The 6,194-nt window shown below is 35.2% G+C and overlaps 1 protein-coding gene across 4 annotated transcripts in view; it reads right to left on the bottom strand.

Annotated features, from left to right (window-relative positions):
- Positions 1-796: 796 nt before the first annotated feature.
- LOC101737860 (serine/threonine-protein kinase D1) overlaps positions 797-6,194 on the bottom strand; it is a 130,476-nt gene continuing 125,078 nt past the window's right edge. For all 4 annotated transcript variants that reach the window (XM_038020231.2, XM_038020236.2, XM_038020232.2 and 1 more), the window contains one exon: positions 797-6,194. This exon is cut by the window's right edge and continues 1,582 nt beyond it. The gene's annotated coding sequence lies outside the window, so the exon portion shown is untranslated.

Below are 6,194 nucleotides of genomic sequence, written 5' to 3'. Positions count from 1 at the left end.
AGTCTTAGTTGTACCCCGCGGTTTCGCTGGATTTACTTTATAATACATATAATATATGGGTAGTCTAGTTCATGAGTGTAGCAGATTAAGCACGAATAGAAACAGTTGGCGAGAGGCTGTGAAGCGCACGACGAAGTCCTTAAAAGTTTATCACGCCAACAAATATAGAGGCAAGAAATTATATGGGTCCGTTGTTGCGTTACGAGAAACTAACGAACATGCACAATACCGAACTTTATTTTTATATAATTATAGTTAGGTAGTAAAATAACGTTTTTATTAATGTATCTGTAAGTACACAAATTTTTTTTTCTTTCTTTGTTGTTGGAAATAAAATAGGCTTATTATTATTATTAAGTACAACATGGATAAGACCTGAATACAAAGCAGTGGCCATAGCCCACTGGCAACACAAAGCATCCGCGCCCTCTGGTTCCAAGGAAACTATTTAATCAACACGTACTTTTTTTTTCCTACCTAAGGTGAGAGCCTTGAGAGGCTATATCAGCGTAACCTTAACTAGTAGGTGAGCTCACGAGGCTCAAACCTGACGACGTTGCTAATACGAACCCTAGCAAGGGCCGTGCTTCGCAGAATCAACCACCGGATCGGAAACATGACCCATTGAGAAGATCCGGTGAGAAGCTCAGTGGGCTGTGTGTCTGAGGGTTAATTTATTCGTCGAGCCCTTCGTCGCAAGCGACGGGTTCGACGAGAACGATGACCGGTGCTTGAGGTACCTAAAAGCACCGTTAGTGGATCGGGAACACGTACTCGCGTGTACAAAAACAAATTGTTTTCAAAACATCGTTTAATTAATAATCGAACAATAACACATACATATGTATACAACATCAACAGTTATATTACTTTTTTTACGATTGAAGGATTACTGGTGACACTGCGGCCTTTCCGGTTTCACTAGGACAGGAATTATTGGAACGAAGTTCCTTATGGGACGATGCGGAGGGGTACCCTAACCGGGAAAAAACGTCCGTAACGTAAGATTTTTATTATTTATGTATAGTCTTAGTATGATAGCTATTATTATTATTCATATAAATAGCTGTTTTTTGTATATTATTATTACATATTTTTTATAAATCATTGTGAATAAAATAAAGTTGATAACTTCGTAAAGTAGTTTTGTTTATCAATAAAAAAATCACAATACAAAATGTATACCCGAATAATTATTTTCTTTATACCTCGAATAGAACTTAAAATTAATATTTTTATAATCAGGAACTTCGTTCCTATCCGGTGCCCTATGACACCACACATCTTTTATTACGTTTGTTTGTCCCATGTACTTATGACTTCGTGTCTGAACCGCTGGGTGTCTCAAATCGGTGCTCAAAGAAAAATTAACAAGATTTTTACAAATATTTTATTTGTTCATTTAGTAGCGTATCTACTAATTTTAATTTCGAAATGATCACAGGTTAAGCCCTCTTGGTTAATTACATTAATCGCTTTAAGATTTTATTTCAAATTTAAATTAATGTGAACAGTACAAAATACAAGCAAACGTAACTATAAGATAAACATTAATTTATTTTAGTCGTAATGACATTGAATTATCCCGTAATTATTGTTATGTCAATGTTTAGGGTAGTTATGGGGTAGTTTGAACCGGTTTGACATTACTACATGCGAAAGCATCATCAGATTTCATTTAAATTTGCTATTTTCTTTTAAATTACATAGCCCAATAATAAAGACGGGATACTTTTTTATAAACTCTTAAAAATACTACTTTTATAGTTAATTGATAATTATATAATTCTGATGATTTTATTACAAAATGTTTGTGACTTTATAACACCAATGTTTTGGTCCGATTATAAGTATAAGATAATTAGGCTCCTTTGTTACACTTATATAATTAATTAGGAAGAGGAGAAAAACACTTGTGCGTGTCAGCTCCAACGCGTCATTGGAGTTTACTCTTTAAGTGCAATTATCATTGAATGTACAATGAGTAGAGGGGGTAAATAATTGCATCAATTATAAAACTGAAAGCACGTGTGAAGTTCTGTGTATATCTATTAATATTGAATCGATAAAATAATAAATAAATCATGTCACAAAAATAATACATGTGTTACATGTCTATTGCGGGCAAATACTTTTCATAATTTTTCAAGTTATTTATTTTTAGATATTTTGCATTAATGGCGATAACAGATTTTAACATAGTTAAAGTAAATGATTTTGAACTAATATTATTAACACTACTTTAATTCTTACTGACTCAATATGTAGTAAAGTAGAGATACATCAAGTATACATTTTTAAAACTGTCACTAGACGTGGCGTGACAATTTGATACAATACACTTTGATGTTTAATCTTCATGAAATAAGGTCTATTTTTCTATTTGAATGAAAAAAAGATTATGACAACGCTATAAAATACTGCTCATCATATTTTCGTATGGGTGTTTTGAACGAAATCGGTTCTTAAAGAGTAAGCTCCAAAAATGTTACAGATGAGTTTAACATTTAATATTATAACATTAGAGTTCTATTGACTTCGTGTCATTCGTCGTGTGTTACCTATTGTTATGAAAGTGTAGATTGTGTGCGATTATCTTTTTTTTATTACCCTTATAGGCAGACGAGCATACGACCCACCCGATGGTGCGTGGTTACCGTCGCCCATGGACTTCAGCGATGCCTGGGGCAGAGCCAAACCGTTGCGTACCGTAATGATTAATGTAAATATTTAATATCTCATTAATGTAGAATGACGGGAAAGATAGATGGCAAACGTCTCAGAGGACGCAGTCCTACGAGATGGTCGGACCAATTCGGTCTTGTCTGGACATCAAGCTCCACGATGCCATCCACGAGGCCAAGGACCGCAGCAGATGGAGGACGATCGTACAAGAGAGTTTATGCAGTGGGAAAGTCACGACCCTCAGTAATGAGAAGAACGATTCAAGGAGGAATGTAAATATATATTTTTTTTAAATTTGATTTGAGTCATTTCTTTATGTAATATCCGCCAATTTATTATGTCAATAGACGGGACCAGGTCACACCAGGTAACCTGGTCCCGGACGAGGATTCCCTGTTCCACGGAAACTACTGACTCTGATAAACATACCTATACGAGTTGTAATGTATATCAAGTATTTATACATTAAACACCCAAACATAGAAGAAACACGTCTTGTTAACCAGACGAATGTTTGCCCGCTGCGGAAATCGAACCTACGACCCCTCGGCTCAGCAGTTAGGGACCGTAACTACCGCACCACCGAGTCAATCATTATTGTTATTGCAATGTTAGACCTACATAACAATTATATATTATTAACACGTTGTTATTTTCTAAGAGGAAAAGATTAATATTAGATTTTTAGTTATGATAATTTTGCTTAAAAGTTTAGTATTGTGATGAACGCCCCCTGGTCGTCGCGGGCCGCATGCGCTCAAGACGCAAGACGTGACGTCACCTCAACGACTTCATTATTTTGACTATCTATATTATATACTAGCTGCACCCGTCCGCTTCGCTGGGCATTTAAAATTAACATTATTATTTCTAACCCCCACAAAGATTCTCATCTTTAACGCCCCCGCAACTGGTGTAGGGAGACTAACGCTCATATAAATATTAGCCTATCCAGTAAGCACATGTATTTTCTACATGTTCAGTAGTTATAACGGAACATCCGTAACAACCACTGTAGATTTATATATTAGTTAGTATAGATGTGTAAAATTCGAGATATTAAAATATGTACAGGCAAAGCACTGTGTAGTAATCTGATTTGGCATTTATTTTATATTTTGACACAAAGTTTTCTACATAATATTATTGAAATCTAACCTGTAATTTAAAGGGCAAGTTGTTTTCGCGCGGGGCCCACGCGTTGCGATCAATGCCATACCTTACGACATAATATGTAGGTTTGTCCAGTTCAAGTAATCAGTCTGGTGTCACGTATCATATCGCACCTTTAGATTTATAGAGACCCATCACGATTTTTTTGGATTTCGACTTTAATAAAATTGAAGGCATGCGTGGATGAAGGGTTTAAGTACCATTTATTTTTAAGTTTTTTTTTACATTGAATAAAGGTGTTATGTGTCTATAAAACATATTAGACCTTAAAACTCCGTGTTCAATCCGGCTATTTTTAGAAATTGCACGTGATGAAGGAGTTATGTACGAATAAAAATCACAAGTAACAAGTCTGTTGTCCGTTTTCTCAAAATTAACAAATTGTATCATATCCCCTTCATCCACTGATGTCTCCAATTCAAAAATGGATCTAAAACGACCTTATTCAGCGACTCTTAATAATCAAATAACCAAAAGTAGCATAAAAAGGGACAAACTTATCCGTCGGTCTCTTTCACTCAGTCCCCTTCCTCTACGCTTTTACGGTTTGAAAACTTTATTCGATGTTTTCCAAAAGAATGCATTCCTATAATTCTAAAGGTGCGATATATTTACCTATTTTTATTGTGACTATAAGGGCGGAGACTTAACGGAAGTTCCACGTGTAGCTGCGTGGCAGCGTGACCTAGCAACGTTTACATATCATTACGATACTACTTTTTAAATTTAGGTTCATTACTTTAACATCAAAGTAATCAATCAACCATTAATCGAGCGCGCTACATCCAGTTCCTCACCGCTACTTCGCAACTCGATCGAGGCGCACTCACTGCACTGCGTGCTCGCCCGCACGTGCCGCAGTCTGCACGATACATCAAATGCGAACTAACACGTGTAGTCTCTTGTCAACACGTGCCGAATCCTATATTAGAACGATGCTCATTCTTATTAATGTAAACGAAGAGTTTCTGACATTTTTCATGTGTGTTGGCGCTGAGCAACCAATGACAGTTGACATGGCGGCGCCGTAGTTACTATTTTGGCCACAAACTCCTTGGTGACGTTTTAAAAGAAACCTTGTCGAGGGTTTCATCGAGACAATACAATTTTATAATATTAATGGAATTTTTGGCGGGAACGCGAGAAGTGAAGTTGTTTATTAACTGTTTAATATCTGTGAAAGTGCACAAATGTGGGAAAATGAAACAAAGCCGCTGGACGTAACTTCTCGGGATCCTCCAAAAAATCCACTGAAAAAATCTCAGTAAATGACCACCATTTTGCTGAGATTATATTTCATCCCATATCATCTCATTTAATTTAATTTCATCCCAGTTGATTAATGTCTCAAATTAATCATCCTCATTTCATTTCATATTATAATTTTTCATAAAAATAAGAATATAAATTAAAATAAGACATGACTTAAAGGTCTTGGTTACCAGGTCATAAAATCCCTTAAAAAATATAACATTAATTTATTGGAAGAACGATAAAATTATTAAACGTAGCCGTCGCGCCTCGCAGTGTCAATTGCGTTGTCATTGTCATATAAAACAAATTTTAATATTGATTGAAAACATCCATATAAAAATCTTAAATATAAAACATGTAAAAGTCACAAATCTTATTAAGTATGTAGAATAAAAAGAAGTAATATATTAATAAAATTAAAAATAATCAATCCAAAAAATTATAAAAATATATTTTTAATACTTAAGAGATAATTTCTTAAAGAAAGAAAAAAGATATAAAAAGATCACAGTAATGGAAGCTGTCGGCGCCACCGGGGCCACGGGACCGCACGCACGGTCGCCACGCCATGATGGCCGTTTTGACATATTGCAATAGCGATGTCAAATGTCATTTTTTCTCGAAAAAATTATAATGAAATCTATAAGTTTGAATTTTAGAAAAACAAATGCCGAGTTGTTTGGTAAATAAGTACACCAATAATTATAATCTTATAAAAATAAATGTTCGCGGGACCCTAATATACATATATGTATAGTTTAGAAATCAATGTTATAAATAAATTTTGTGTCCTAAAATAATACATTAGATCAATTTTATGACTAGCTGCACGTCACTAGTGACAATAAAGTACAGCAATATGCTAGTTCAAATGTAATTAATTACTATTAATACGAAACTTCATGAGAGGACAAATGTCAAAACGGCCATCAGAGCGTGCCGGGAGTGTAATTTCATTAGACGGAATGTGTTACACATGTATGCACGAAACTACTTGCCGCGATTGTTTTTAACCTTTTATCGATAAAAGTTAACCATGGTCCTTCGGCCACACACAGGGGACCCAGTGGCCCCCCCAGTAG

The sequence above is a fragment of the Bombyx mori genome, chromosome 25 (genome assembly GCF_030269925.1).
Source record: "Bombyx mori chromosome 25, ASM3026992v2".
Classification (NCBI taxonomy): domain Eukaryota; kingdom Metazoa; phylum Arthropoda; class Insecta; order Lepidoptera; family Bombycidae; genus Bombyx; species Bombyx mori.
The sequence above is the reverse complement of the archived record's forward strand: the minus strand, read 5'-3'. Positions and strand labels throughout refer to the sequence as shown.